Source organism: Malania oleifera, chromosome 11 (assembly GCF_029873635.1).
Source record: "Malania oleifera isolate guangnan ecotype guangnan chromosome 11, ASM2987363v1, whole genome shotgun sequence".
Classification (NCBI taxonomy): Eukaryota; Viridiplantae; Streptophyta; class Magnoliopsida; order Santalales; family Ximeniaceae; genus Malania; species Malania oleifera.
The window spans coordinates 79,066,182-79,080,634 of record NC_080427.1 but is presented as its reverse complement, the minus strand read 5'-3'; positions in this window follow the sequence as shown (position 1 = coordinate 79,080,634).

The following is a 14,453-nucleotide window of genomic DNA, read 5'->3' as shown; positions in this document are numbered from 1 at the left end:
GGTAATCCTTGTGCTGGTGTGGCCAAGGCGGGGACGTAGGCAATTTGGCCAAACCTCAATAACATATTGCGTGTACTATTTACTTTCCGCACTTTACATTTACTGCACGTGTATGTTTATTTGATGATTGCATAGACTGACCCTAGGTCGTTTTACACTATTGATAAATCTAGTTAACCTTGACAATAAATTTTAAATATCCAATTCACCCCCCCCCCCTCTTGGGGTTGCACCAAAGCTAACATACATGAAAAGAGATAAATAAGTAAGGCTTGGAGGACCCGAGGTGTGCTTCGGGGGATCTCTCCGATGCCTAAGTTAGGGATTGACTTGAGAGGTTTTTTATGCAACAATAAAGTAGAGTTTAAAATGAGATACTTAAACCTCTTCTCTAAATCCCCATTTATAGTGATGGAGTTTGACTCAAGGGTGATGTGCCATTTATTGGCGAATTATGGCGCAAGCGTGAATTGCTCCGGTTATTATAGCATTGGCGTAGATTGCTCTGGTCATCATGGAGCTGGCGTCAATGGCTCTGGCTGAGTAGTTGACTTAGGTGGTAACTGCCCCATCAATGCTAGGCTCTAGTCTCCTTTAGATTTATGGTAAGTGATATATTTGGGGTATATCAGTTGCCCCCCTTTGAGCTTCGAATTTTTGAAGTTGGCTTCCGAAGTTCGAAAGTTATTGTTGTTTTTTTTTTTTTTAAGGTCGAGTAGCTCTTCTTAATGCATTTTGGGCTGCTTGTGGCTTAATGAGTCGTGCTCTTATTTTTTGTCGTTTATGGCCTAATGAGTTGTGCTCATATTTAGGGCCGTTTTTGGGCCTCACAAACGTTGCTCATCAGTTGGGCCGATTCTTCTTTGCCTAATAAGCTGTGCTCATTTTTTGGGCAGTTTTTTGGCCTCATGAGCATTGCTCGTTAATTGGGCCGATTCTTCTTTGGCCAATGAGTTGTGCTCATTTTTTGGGTAGTCTTTTGACCTCACAAGTGTTTTGCTCATTAGTTAGGCCGATTCTTCCTTACCTAATGAGTTGTGCTAATTTTTTGGGCAGTCTTGTGGCCTCACAAACGTTGCTCATCAATTGGGCCGATTCTTCCTTACCTAATAAGCTGTGCTCATTTCTTGGGCAGTCTTCTGGCCTCACAAACGTTACTCGTCAGTTGGGCCGATTCTTCCTTGCCTAATGAGCTGTGCTCATTTCTTGGGCAGTGTTCTATCCTCACGAGCGTTACTCATTAGTTGGGCTGATTCTTCCTTGCCTAATAAGCTGTGCTCATTTTTTGGGCAGTCTTCTGGCCTCACGAGCATTGCTCGCCAGTTGGGCCAATTCTTCATTGCCTAATGAGTTGTGCTCATCTTTTGGGTTATATCTTCAGCAACATTTTGGTAATTTATGATGACGGGATGGTTTTTCAATTCGATAGGCTCTTGCAGTTTTGATTTCATTAGGGTTAAAGATGCAAGTTTTGGAATTTTCAATATCAGTTAGGATTCGAAATTGGTTCAGGATGAATTTGTTTCAAAGGGTTTGGGCATGTATACACCAAATTGTTCGATCATTTGCGGCAAAGGGAACTACAGATGAGCGTGCAGTGTTATAGATTTCGTAGACTATTTTTGTGTCGTTTGTGTCATTAGTGGGGTCTATAAACTCAGATTATTCAATTGTATCCCAGTTGATCCGTAAGTCCCATGTTGGATTTTTTGGACATAGGATTGTGAGTGCAGTGGAAGATTGAAGTTTGAGATTGAGATCTGTGAGATGTTTACCATTGACGACGGTGATTTTGTTACTATTTGTTTTGATTATGGTGTGCATTGTTTAGCTTATTGGGCTCCAGGTGCTTGACAAAATGTTGCTAAGGGGCTCGGTTTTGCTGTCTGGGGTTTTGCCGATTGCAATTGCAACAATTGTGCAATTTTAGTGTGCGTTGCAATTTCAATTCAAATTTCCAATTACAGTTTCAAATTCAATATTTAAAGCATTATTTCGCACACATGAATGTGCCAGAGTCATTATTGCCGACCCCATGGTGCATTCGACCAACCCATTGGAATTTCAAAACTTGGGTTTATTTATTTGTCTGAAAGTGCAGCTTTTATGACCCCACTATGCATTTGGTGCATAGGTCATTGTTCAATCAATTAAATAACTTGAACATCCTATTAATTATTATTAGCCATTAAGGCGGAGCTCTTCAAGCGTTGAAATTGTGGCATCTATTTTTTTTTTTTTCCTTTTTTTAGAATTATTATTGTATGATGGAGAAAAAATCATACCTTGAGAATAGGCACGTTGGCTACATAAATCTTGCTCATAGAAACATCAATTGTAGTTGGATTCGCATTAGATCTAGAATTTCCCAATATCGCAAGCTGGGTCCCGGTTACTCATCCGTCAATTTTTTTACTTGGCTTCTACAATGCGAGCAAAGTGCCATTGACGTGCTTGAATGTAATAAACTCGTACCCTTTACTTTTTTCGGTAACTTTGCCAAGGATCGCAATGGCTTCTTCGAGGTCACCGTAGGTGGAGAAGAGATTGCGGAGGTTCTTAATGGTAGTGTCCCATCCAAGGCCGCAAATGAAGAGTTTGTGCTGGGTAGGGTCCCGATCGGCAATGGATTAGACGACATCAAGTATGTCTAGGTGTCGAACGGGGGCATTTTGGATGATCTTAATCGAGCCAATGCATCGAACTTCAATTATTTGATGGAGTCATGATCAAGGATTGAAATAGAAAACCTCTCAAGAAGTTCCCACAGACGACGCCAACTGTTGCAGCCAAAAATTGAACGACCTTCACAATCCCTGATCATGACCACTTGAAAATAGATAAATAAGCAAGGCTTGGAGAACCTGGGGTGTACTCCGGGGGATCTCTCTAATGCCTAAGTCAGGAATTGGTTTGAGAGGTTTTTTATGCAATAGTAAACTAGAGTTTAAAATTAGATACCTAAACCTCTTCTTTGAATCCCCATTTATAGTGATGGAGTTTTACCCAAGGGTGATGTGTCATTTATTGGCGAATTATGACTCAAGCGTGAATAGCTCCAGTTATTATAGCATTGGCGTAGATTACTTTGGTCATCATGGAGCTGGCGTCAATTGCTCTGGCTAAGCAGTTGACTTAGGTGGTAACTGCCCTCATCAATGCTAGGCTCTAGTCTCCTTTTGAGGAATGTTGAAGATCAAAATTAAAATTGATAAGCAAGAAAATATTAGACGAGTAGATTTCAATACCTTGGATCTATCAATACCAACAGAATGAGAGATCAAAGAGGATGTAATACCTAAAGTTAAATCGGGTTAGAAAAAATGAAGGAATGTTTCAAGCATGTTGTGTGATTTGTAGAGTATCACTAAATTAAAAGAAAAGTTTTGTAGGATGGCTACAAGATCAACTAGACTATAAGAATCATAATATTGGACAACTAGAAACAACATATCTTAAAAGTAAAAGTTGTAGAAATGAATGTGTTAAGGTGGATAGGTGATATAATTTTAAAGATAAATGAAGGAATGAACATATTTGCAAAAAGGTAGGCATAACAACATTAAAAGATAAGATAAGACAGAGGCGACTTAGATGGTTTGAATATTTGAAACATAGGTCAAGTAGTGTTCTAGTGAGGAGGTGTGAGATAGTTATTGTTAATGGTAGTGAAAGATAGAGGCAAATTTAAAATATTTTGAATATGGTAATTGGAGAGGATCTAATAGTTCTTAGGCTAGATAAAGAAAATGCACTAGATTGTGTGAATTGACAGAAAAAGATTACAAGAATTATATAGCTCATTCTATCTAGTGGAACTTAAAGCTTGTCGTCGTCTTTGTTATTGTTGTTGTTATTATAGATGAGACCATTATGTTTATTACATTAAATGTTATGCTTACATTTCTTTTCAATATTTTAGATATTTTATCCCTACAAATTTGTTGATTCGATGCCAAGAATAAATAAAATAAAAAAAAGTCATTATATCCTTAAAAAAAAAAAAAAAGATATACACAAGATAACTTACTTGAAAGCATGAAACAAATTGTTATTGAAATTTAACTCTTTTAATGTTAGAGCCAATTTCAATAACTAATCTTTGAGGGTTAAAAAGAAAAGAGAAATATTTTAGTAAAAAAATATTTATTAAGTGTTAGAGTTTTTTATTTCCCTTCTTTCCATTTTTTGTCATGTCATTGTAGTACATTGGGGCACAATTCGATAACAATCCCCTAAGATTTCGAAATATGACACTCTATTCTCTAAATTTTTAAAAATTATTTAAAAAAATCTGTGAAATTTGATTTTATGAACAAAAAGAACCTTTCATTAGTTAACAGTTAGTCAAATATTAAATAAATGTGAGAAAATAAATTTTATCTTCAATAATTTAGGAACATTAGTTAGTTAAGTGTTTTGTAGTGGAATTGGTAAGTGAATTAGCCACCTAAATGATTCTTGAGATAACTAGCCAAACTACTCATACTAGTTCAAGTCAGCCAATGACATAAGAAAGATAATATAATTATATTATTTCAAAAACAAAATATGTATAATAAATAAATAAATAATACTAATAAATTAGAATGATACTTAGATAATTATGATATTTCAAAATCCTTAGTATATACAATTTTATACAAATAAAATGACTTACAACTTTAAAATAAATAGTTTAATATTTTTATATTGTAATAACTCATCAAACACAGCGTTATAAAAATGTAAATTAAAAATAAGTTCGTACTTCATAAATAAAAATTATAATATTGAACATTAATTTTTATGAGTCTTCATAAAATTGAATGCTTGAGGATCAAGTTAACCAATGACATAAGCATGATAATATAATTATATTATTTCAGTATAATAAGTAAATAAATAAACTAGAGAACTTGACAAGTACTTAAATAACTATGACATTCCAAAAATTGTATTGTATGCAATTTGCATGCAAATAAAATGACTAAATATATTTTAAAATAAAATAATAAATAGCTTAATATTTTTATATTGCATTAACTTATCAAACATGGTGTTAGAAAAAATATAAATTAAAAATAAGTTCTAACTTGACAAATTAAAATTACAAAATTGAATGTTGATCCTTTTGTTATTTAAATGTAAATGATTAAAATAAAAACTCAAATTTATGTCAATTTATTATCATGAAAGGCATTGCATCCCATTTATTGACTCAGGAAGCAAAAGTGATATGATGATGCTTTCCTAACTAACAAGACTCACAATCAAGACTAGACACAAAATTCAAATCAAGAATTTCAACTTTTCCAGTGAAGAAGGATGACCAATGTGACAAAGAATTTGGAGAGGTATGGCAACAATAGTATAGATGATAGAAGAAGATAGCGACTCAAAGTGATAAAGCCACTAGCTTCACGCCCTCTGCTAATCGTCTTCCTCGTCTTCAAATCCTGAATGACCATAGAATCAGGGAAGAATATTACTAAACAATTCGTGGATTTAGTAATCTTTTTAACAGACATAAGATTGAAAGGAATTTGGGGATATACAAAATCTAAGGAATAGAAATAAAAAAAAAAAGTGAGATTTACATTTGTAATTCCCTTAACGATAATAGTGAATCCATCAAAAAGAGTAATATAAGGTAAATTTGCAGAATACTAAAAGTAGAGAAGAAATTAGCTATACCTATGATATGATCAGTGACAGAGGAGTCTATGACCCAGGGACTAGGGCAAAAAGTAATAGATGATAGGCATACTATGGGATTACTTTGGGCAAGAGATGCATTGGTAAAAGAAGCTTGTTGTGACGCTTGGAATATGGATTATTGTAAGAACTCGACCCGTGAGATATGGAATAAATAAATAAGGAAAGGGTAAAATAGTAAATTGAGTAGGCTTTGTCGACAAAGCAACAATTTCATCAACAAAGGCCCTTATATTGAGGTTCGTCGATGAGGAGAAGTCGAGAGGTTTTGGGAAATCCTAAAATCTCAAGCTCGTCGAAGAGATCACCACTACGTCGACGGATTTCCTTCGCTGGCTCATCGACAAAGACGCTGCCTCGTCGACGAAGTTGGCCGAGTCAAAGATGTTATAAATATCATTTTGGGTAGCTTAGAAGCTAAGATATCGAAATTTCTCTCTCTCTCTCTCTCTCTCTCTCTCTCTCTCTCTCTCTCTCTCTCTATATTTTCTTCGCCGGTCGTCGTTAGAATCGACGAATCATCGTTACTGCGAGGATCAAGGAAGGAATCTCTACGTGTCATATGGAACAGATCTTCATTTTGAGGCTTTTGGGTTTTGACCTGAAAATCGAGCTAAGGCTCGGTTTTCATTTCCTTTTCGGTAGGTTTGTAGAGCGTAAGATTGTAAGTAATTATTATACTGTGATTTGTAGGTTTTGGGAACTCGGTTCTTTATTTAGGAGCCGTAGAGTTCATGTGGATTTTTGGGGAAAGGTTAGGGGATTCTGTTTATATCGGTTATTTTTTAAATCGGATTTGGTAGAACTGTGGTTCACGATCCTGTGTGTGTTTTGGCTACTTATTTGGAGAAATCTAACGGGAAAAATTATGAGATTTTCATGTTACAGTTTTGGGAAAAAGGGGGCATCGGGTTGCATCTTTGGTTTCGTTGGAAAATCGTGAATATATTTTGTTATATATTGTGTTATAGAGATGGTCGTGCCTTGACTTGTTTTAAACTGTGTTTTGAAAATCATGATTTTGTGATTACCAAATGAGTGTGGAATGATCTGTTATATGAACATGCATTGAGTTGTGATTTGCTGAAATGAGATATGGGAACGTGAGTTTCGAATTATTCTAGGTTGTGAAAGAGTGTCCAGTTCAATATCCGAGGGTGTGAAATATCACCTGCCAGTGGTAAGAGTGTACGACTCTATATCCGAGGGCATAAAATATCACCCCTTACCGGCTGATCACCTGAAGGGTGTGGATCCACTAGATGTACCAGTGCGATGCCATGGGAGCCTGGGGCTACGCCATGTGCCGGGAACGCCGTGTAATACGGGCAAGCTTCGTGCCGAAGAGTGTGATGACACTAGGTTACTTGATCATGTGTGTGTTGAGAATTATACTGGAACTGTTTTGTGAAAAATACTAGAACTGTATTGAACTATGTATGTTTTATGTCATGATAGCACTCATATGCCACACACCAATATAACATGATTCTTCCTTACTGAGAGGAGTCTCACCCCTATTGTACGTATATGTTTTCAGGTCCTTCGAGTAACCGGAAGTAGCGTCCTAGTGTTGGGAGCGTTGTGGTCGGTTTACTGCATAAAGTATTTGTATAAGTACCTGGACTATAATAGGGTTGTCGTTTTGGGTATTGCTGGCACCCTGGGTTACGTTTTTGCAATACGGAGCTTAGGCTCAGTTTGTATATACTCTAGTATGGTACAATGTATGTATGGAATGAACTTTTTTGCTGCATATATGTCATGTATGTGAATGTGTATAGGGTGTACGGGAACCCCACAAGGTCGGACTCTCATTCATTATAGTATCATTTGTATTTTGTATGATACAGGGACAAGTTAGGTTACTACATCACACCTTGGGTCCCATTGTCGGGTTTGGGGCATGACAACTTGGTATTAGAGCTAACGAGGTTGCTAGGTCTTGTAGACTTGGTTAGGCATAGCTATGTGTACATACCAAAGTATAGGATGTAGGAAATAGGTAGAATCGGTCGGGGGTTGTTTTGTTACTAGACAGGGATTCGTTGGCCGTGTTCAGTGTTTTTCCAAGAATGACGATTTCAGTAAAATCACAACAAACCATTGATGGTTTCGTGTCGGTGTGATAGTACAGACCTGGATCCGTGAGATTGGTAGTTAACATGATTAGATGTCAATGATTGTGTAGATTATATGTGACATAAGAATTCCAATCGATTCCTATTATATTTTCAGAATGGAGCTCAAGGATAACAATTTGGATAGTGGCTCCAAGGGGACTACGAGCGATGAGCCTCCTTCTCTACCTCGAGGACTGACGAGGTAGGTTATGAGAGAGATCGGGCGGAGTGTTAGGAGACGTGAACGTTCTCCTACTGCTGTGGGGTGTACCATCGAGAGGTTCACACGTATGCACCCTCCAACGTTTTTAGGAGGACCCGATCCGATGATAGCGGAGGATTGGGTCAAGAAGATGGAAGGGATTCTGGAAGTCCTACACTACACAAATAAGTAGAGAGTTCTCTATGCTACTTTCCAATTGTCTGGGGAGGCTGGGCGATGGTGGACTGTGGTGAGTCTGCTGGAGAAGTAGAGAGTCGGTCCAATAGAGATGACATGGAGCCGTTTCAAGGAAGTGTTCTTTGAGAGATACTTCCCGGCCTCCACACGTGATTCTAAGGCGGATGAGTTTTCAGTTCCAACATAGAAAGATATGATAGTGCAGGGGTATGCTGCTCAGTATATAGGGCTATCCAGTTTCGCACTGTGCTTGATCTCGAACGAATATGAAAAGACTCGAAGGTTTGAGAAGGGCACGAGGAAAGACATTCATAGATTAGTGGGTATGTTGCAGATCCATGATTTTTCTATTTTGGTCGATAAGGCCACTGTGATCGAGACTAGAATTCGGGAGGATGAGGTGTATCAGGAACTTAAGAAGAGGCCAGTGCCATCTGGTTCTCGTTAGGGATCATGGAAGAAAAGGAACAAGGGCTCGGGTCATTGCCAGAATACAGAGCATCAGGGTTCTTAAGGGGATCAATCGCGTGATTGTTGTATCAAGTGCCACAGATGGCATGAAGGTGAGTGCCAACCATTTGGGGGTAACTGTTACAGTTATGGCAAATCAAGCCACATGGATTGTGACTACCGCGCACGAAAGAGAGACACATCGGCATCCAGTGTGAATTGGGGTAGCAATCAAATACCTTAAGGAACCACCCAGGTGAACACAGCTTCGGTGAGGGTATATTCTCTTACTCCAGCAGATGCGGACCGTGCGGGGAATGTAGTGACATGTACCTTGTTATTGCTTTCAAATAGAGCTGTTGTTTTATTTGATTTGGGGGCAACTCATTCTTTTGTATCTATGAGCTTCGTAAATCTATGTGGGGTTGAGACCCAAGTAATGAATCAGGGGTTATCTGTAGCTACACCTTCGGGGAGTGTAACATCCTGTAGGAGGATCTTAGGAGGCTGCTCAGTGGAAATTCAGGGAAGGCTGCAACCAACGAATCTTATGGTATACGATATGTTTGGTTTTGATGTCATACTGGGGATGGATTGGTTATCCTCTAGTTACGCTATGATCAACTGTCGTGGAAAGGTAGTAGTGTTCAGACCTCTTGGGGAGCAAGAGTATGAGTTTGTAGGATTGTGTGTGTGTTCGACGCCACAGGTTCTATTGACATTACAGGCGAGGAGGTTACTCTTGGACGGATGTTAGGGGTACTTAGCTTGCATGAAGGAACCACCACGGGATGAGTTGAAACTTGAGGATATTTGAGTGGTTAACAAATTCACAGAAGTGTTTCCAGAAGACTTGCCCGGTTTACCTCCGGATCGTAAGGTGGAGTTTGCGATAAAATTGCTATCTGGCAAGGCATCAATCTCTAAAGCTCGGTACCAGATGGCTCCAGGGGAACTTCAAGAGTTGAAGGAGCAGTTGCAAGAATTACTAGACAAGGGCTTTATCTGACCTAGTGTTTCGCCCTGGGGAGCTCCAATTTTGTTCGTGAAGAAGAAGGACGGGTCGATGCACATGTGCATTTATTACAATGAAATCAACAAGGTGACTGTGAAGAACTGTTAGCCTCGTATCAATGATCTCTTTGACCAGCTACCGCGAATGCAGATCTTTTCAAAGATTGATCTACGGTCAGGGTATCATCGGGTGAGGGTTAGATCTGAGGATGTTGCGAAGACTACTTTCCAAACTAGATATGACCACTATAAGTTCTTAGTTATGCCTTCTAGGTTGACGAATGTTTCGATAGTTATAATGAATTAGAGCTTAGTGATTCACTGGTGTATGAGGAGGTACCAGCACGGATTCTAGATAGGAAAGTACAAGAGCTACGTAACAAGAAAATTCCTCAGGTAAAAGTCTTATGGAGGAATCCCGTGGTGGAAGAGGCTTCTTGGGAGTCTGAGGAGCAGATGAGGCAGAGGTATCCACATTTATTTCAAGAGGTCTGAGTGGGTAAAATATAAGTGGTTAAGTTGTATTTCTTTTTGCAGGTACATGTAATGGTTTAATTAGTATAGCATTTTAGTTTTGGGAGAAATTTTCTTTTGTATATGTAATCTCCCAAGACTTGAAATGTAACCACCGTATTCCTCCATCATAAGTGAGGGTAGGTAATAAAATGAGTAGACCCTTTTTCCTGGTTAAGGGATGACGAGTTACGGGAACAGAAAATTTCGAGTACAAAATTTTTATAAGGATGGGAGGATGTAACGACCCGAATAAAAATGGTATTTAAATAATAAAAGAAAGGGAAATGGAAGCCAAAAACAGAAGGAAGCAGTTGACTTCATCGATGAACGCTTCACGTTCGTCGACGACATTGAACTTTGGAAGGACTAACAGAAAGGGGATCAGCAGGGCTTCGTCAACGAATACAGGGGATTCATCGACGAAGGCTTAAGAGAATTCGTCAACGAATACAGGGGACTCGTCAACGAAGAAATACCGAGAGGGGGTTTGAGCCGACTGAATTTCATCGATGAAGGACTGAATTTCATCTACGAAATTAATAAATAATTCGTCGACAAAGGACGGGTTCGTCGACGAAACCCCCTGTTCTATAAATATGAAAATCCAGATTTTTTTAACTTATCAACGAAGCTACCTCTTTTCTCTCTCTCCCCCCCCCCCCTTCGGTTTTCTCTCTCTCTTTCTTCGATTCCGAGCCAAAATTACGTCGGATCGACAATCCGAAGTCACCACGACGCTCCTATGGAAGTTCTCTCCAAACCTGCTAGAGCGGATCGTTGGTGAAATCAAGTTGGGAATCATCCCTAAGTTGAGGTAAGGTTTTTTAAGGCAAATTTGACTCTGTGGTAGTTATAGAAAATGTTGTACGTACGAAAATATTGAACTTTAATACTGAGAGTTTTCATTTTCAGGGGTGTTGAGTTGAGAACCTTGCGGGTGCTGGGAAGATTTTCTTAGGGGCTTTTCAGGAATCAGGTAAGGGGATAAACTAAGCTAGTTTTGTTTTGAGAAAATGCATGTATATATATATATATATATATATATATATATATATATATATATATATATATAACATCTGGTTTCAGGAAAAATGAATATGTTTATATATATGATTTATATTTGGAAAATACTGTGAAATGATCGTACGTTGTATATGTGAATATTTGTTAGTGTGGCATGAGTATAAAATATATGAGATACTATTTTCTGGGAATGTGATTATGATACGGGTTTTTATGATGGAAAACTGGCGTATGGGCCGAAATTTTTATGTGATTTACCGATGTACGGGCCGAGATATTTTTATATATATATGTGGATATATTTGCCGACGTACGGGCTATGCTATGTGATTTGCCAGCGTACGGGTTGTACTATGTGATTTGCCGATGTACAGGCTGAGCTATGTGATTTGCCAGTGTACGAGCCGAACTATGATAAAATGTGTAATATCGGCATACGGGCCAATGATTTTCATAATACACGTATATATGTGAAATGATATGATTCATGTGAAAATAAATGATATGAGATATCTATGTATCACAGTTTTAGTATATGTTATATGATATCAGAACCTGGTTGGCTTGGTCTAGGCTAGCACTTGCACGGTACCGTTGCTATGTCTCCATGGTCTTCGTGATCATGATATTTGTGTTAATGCTGCTGTACAGAGTGGTGTGAGATATGATGGTCGATGTGGTTTATAAGAAGTGTGCTGATCGCCCCTGGTGTACGGACCAGGTTTGGCAGACCCATTGGACCTACAGACTACTGTTTGACTTAGCAGTAGTTGGCCAACCATTATTAGGTCCAGCCTTCGGGCATGTTGCCACACACTGGTATTAGTTTATTTCCCTTACTAAGGGGTGTCTCACCCCTAAATCTTATTAAATTTTCAGGAGCCTCAAATAGGAGAGCGGGAAAAGCCCTGCTGACATGGTACTGTTTATCTGCCCTTTTTGAAGGGTAAGTTTTGTAGGGATAGTTAGATTTTGTGGGGAATGTCCCTATATATGATTTTTGGGATGTATATATTGAGATACAGTGATTGTAGTAACTCTAGTGTTGTAATGCATGTTATGTTGAGATGTATATGATTATATGCTTTCTGCTGCATAGGCTTCTGCTATATATTCTGATATATCTCTAGTACCCACGGGTCCAGGTGGATGGTAACCTGCTGAGCTAGAATGTATGATGATGATTTATATATATATAAAGGAAAAAAAATATGTGAAAAATGAGTAGGTCGTGACAGTGGTGGTGTTTATGGATGACATTCTGATATACTCTAGCAGTTCGGAAGAGCATGAAAACCATTTGAGGTTGGTGCTACAGATTCTGCAGGAGAGGAAGTTGTATGCCAAGCTGAAGAAGTGTGGGTTTTGGTTGAATCAGGTCTCATTTTTAGGCCATGTGATGTCTAAGGGAGATATCTCAGTTGATCCTAGCAAGATTGAAGTCGTGGTTGATTGGGTGAGACCGAAGAGTGTGTAGGAGGTTCAGAGTTTTCTAGGACTAGCGGGTTATTATCGTCAATTCGTGGAGGGATTCTCTAAGTTTTCCTGGCCTTTGACATGATTGACCAAGAAGGGAGTGAAGTTTGATTGGACCAAAGATTGCGAGCAGTATTTCTAGGAGCTAAAACAACGATTGGTTACTGCTCCGGTCTTGACCATTCCTTCTGGTGATGGCAGTTTTTTGATCTATAGTGACACATCTTTAAAGGGTTTGGATGTGTGCTTATGCAGTAGGGTAAGGTAATAGCGTATGCTTCTTGGCAACTCAAGGAATACAAGAACAATTACCCTACGCATGATTTGGAATTGACAACTGTAGTTTATGCGCTAAAGATTTGGAGACACTACTTGTATGGTGTTTAGTGCGAGATTTTCAATGACCACAAAAGCCTCAAGTACTTTTTTACACAAAAGGAGTTGAACATGAGGTAGCGGAAGTGGCTTGAGCTGATCAAATACTACAATTGCACCATTAGTTATCACCCAGGAAAAGCTAACGTGGTGGCTGATGCGTTGAGTCGGAAGTCGGAGCATGTGGCAGTATCTACAGTTGTAGTTCAGCGTCACATCAGATGGGATCTAGAACATCTTGGTATAGAGTTGGTGGCTAGAGATCATCAGGCTTTTATTGCTAGCTTGGTGATTTTTAGCCGACTTTGTTTAAGCATATTAAAGCCGCACAAACTAGTGATGCAAAGTTAGTTGAGACTATAGAGAAAGTGCAACAGGGGTTGGCTATAGATTTTAATATCTCTGAGGGAGGTGTGTTGAGATTTGAAACCAGGTTGTGTGTTCCAAACGACGACGAGATCAGAAGGATGATTCTGGAGGAAGCTCATCGTTCCTTGTATACGATACATCCTGGTAGCACGAAGATGTATCAGGATTTGTGTGAGACCTTCTGGTGGAGTGGTATGAAAAGGGACATTGCTTGGTTTGTGGAGCAGTGTTTGACATGTCAGCAAGTGAAAGCTAAACATCATAGGCCGGCAGGGCCGTTACAGCCCTTAGTTATTTCAGAGTGGAAATGGGAGCATATTTCCATGGACTTTGTTACCGGATTGCCGTCAGCGCTTCACGGGAAGAATGTCATTTGGGTAATCATGGAAAGGTTGATGAAATCTGCTCACTTTGTACCGATGAAGGTTAGCTACCCTTTGAGTAGACCAACAAACATGTACGTTCATGTGATAGTCAGAATGCATGGGGTACCAGTGTCCATTATGTCAGATCGAGACCCGAGATTTACCTCTCGATTCTGGAAGAGCTTGTAGGAAGCCCTAGGGACGAAGCTTCCTTTCAGTACAACATTCCACCCCCAGACTGATGGACAGTTAGAGAGAACAATACATATCTTGGAGGATATGTTACGGGCTTGCGTGTTAAACTTTGGTGGTGGTTGGATGTAGTTTCTGCCACTAGTAGAGTTTGCCTATAACAATAGCATCTAGGCTAGCATCGGGATGGCACCATTCGAGGCTTTATATGGTCGGAGGTGTTGGTCTCCCCTATATTGGGATGAGGTTGCTGAACGGCAAGTTTTAGGACCTGAACTTGTGCAGGAGGCATCTGTGAAGGTGGGTTTGATCTGGGATAGGATTAAATAGGCCTGAATAGGTAGAAGAGTTACTTGGATGTTCGCTGTCGTGAGTTTGAATTTGAGATGGGGGGTCAGATATTCCTGAGAATTGCTCCGATGAAAGGGGTGATGAGATTTGGGAAGAAGGGCA